Source organism: Chrysochloris asiatica, unplaced genomic scaffold (genome assembly GCF_000296735.1).
Source record: "Chrysochloris asiatica unplaced genomic scaffold, ChrAsi1.0 scaffold00018, whole genome shotgun sequence".
NCBI lineage: Eukaryota > Metazoa > Chordata > Mammalia > Afrosoricida > Chrysochloridae > Chrysochloris > Chrysochloris asiatica.
Genome location: NW_006408536.1, coordinates 19,283,092 through 19,284,972, shown reverse-complemented (window position 1 = coordinate 19,284,972; position 1,881 = coordinate 19,283,092).

The window sequence follows — 1,881 nt, the reverse complement described above, 5'->3', positions numbered from 1 at the left end:
TCCCTCCTGACAATACATCCGAACTATGAGAGACGAAGCTTGGCCATTCTGGCCTCCAAGGAGCACTCTGGCTGCACTTTTTCCAACATGGATCTGTTTGTTCTTTTGTCAGCCCATGGTACTTTCAATATTCTACTCCAACACCATAACTCAAAAGCATCAATTCTTCTACATTCTTCCTTATTCACTGGAATTCCAGAATAGGAACAGACACACAGACACACACACACACACACACACACACACACACAGAAAGAGAGAGAAAATTGTTGAAGAGTTGTTAGAAGAAAACTTTCTTAACGGCATGAAAGTTGAGAAGATATGCATTCAAGAACTTGAACAAACTCCAACAGGATAGACCCCAAAAGAAAACCACCAAGGCATATTCAAACTTTTCACAACCAAAGACAAGGAAAGAATTGTGAAAAAAACAAAAAGTTACATACAAATGAGAACTGATCAGACTAAGCTCTGATACTTCATCAGAAACCGTGTAGGAAATAAGACAATGAGCTGACATATATAAAACTCTGAATGAAAAAAATTGCCAACCAAGAATCATATACCCAACAAAATTGTCTATCAAATATTATGGTAAAATTAGAACACTTATAGATGAACAGAAAATAAAAGAATTTTCAAAAATTAGATCAACCTTATGAAAATACTAAAGGGAGATTGTTGGACAGAGAACCAACTGCAGTAGACAAGAACCTGACATACATGACAATATCACCTATAACTCAACCAGATATCAAAGTATTCAAAGTAAAAGAAACCTACAAGACTGTAATCAGGGAACCAGAAATAGCAGCTTGCAACAACAACAACAAAAACTGTAAAGAAAAAATAAGGAATAATGTAGTTACAGAATTTCCAAATGAAGAGGAAATCAAGTAGATTTCTAAATAAATAAATATAAACTTAACCCTAGCCCAACCCTTACCCATAACACTAACCCTAGTCCTAACCATAACCCTAACACTAAATGAAGTCCTTGGCTTAGCTTAGACCTAACCATAGACCTAAAACTAATTCCTTGCTCTTACCCTCCCTCTCCTCCAAAAAGATATAACCAAGAAAACCTATGAGGCAGTTCTACTCTGTAATACATGAGGTCACCATGAGTCAGAACGAACTTGACAGCATTAAACAGAAGTAGTTTGCTAGGCCTTTCTTCTAGAATGTTGGCCTGAGAGCCTCTTATTCTAAATTGTGGTATGCCTGTTGTCTAATAAAGTGTTTGGAATATAGTAATAAGTGTTCAGTAAATGTTTAATTGGTTAACGAAAATTCTCTGGCCATTGTGTTTATTCTAGAGTGATCTTGGTTCATGAGGTCTTTGCAATCTGGAGACTTTTCAGGAGGTCGCATGAAGGGATATCATGTTGAAGAATTGAGGGCGAGGCCCCCTTTGTACAGATTCAGAAAACTGATGGATTTATTCCAAGGCTTTTGTACTCAATAGGCCTCGTTGAGAGCCTTCTCTGGGCCTGGCTATCTGCTGGACACTAGGATCTAGGAGGAACATGGACATGGTCCTGACCCTCACCTCCTTGGCCACCTTGCTGCGAGGAAGACTGAATGAACCAAGCCATTCCACTGAAGAGTAGACACTGGCATGGCACAGGAAGTACAATGAACTAGAGAGGCAAACACGGGGCACCTAAGATACTCTGGGGGCTGGCGGAGCTCCTTGGAGGGACTCTCTTTCCCTGGGGCTGATCTGTACAATCAAAAGACCCCTCTATTTATACTGGGTAATGTTAAAGGGAAGAACACGGTCAGTATTTCTCAAGCTGGGGGAACTGAAGAAAAAATTCAAGCCTTGACTTTCGTTATTGAAAGATTCACTGGGCAAATTATTGAATGATGCAGAAT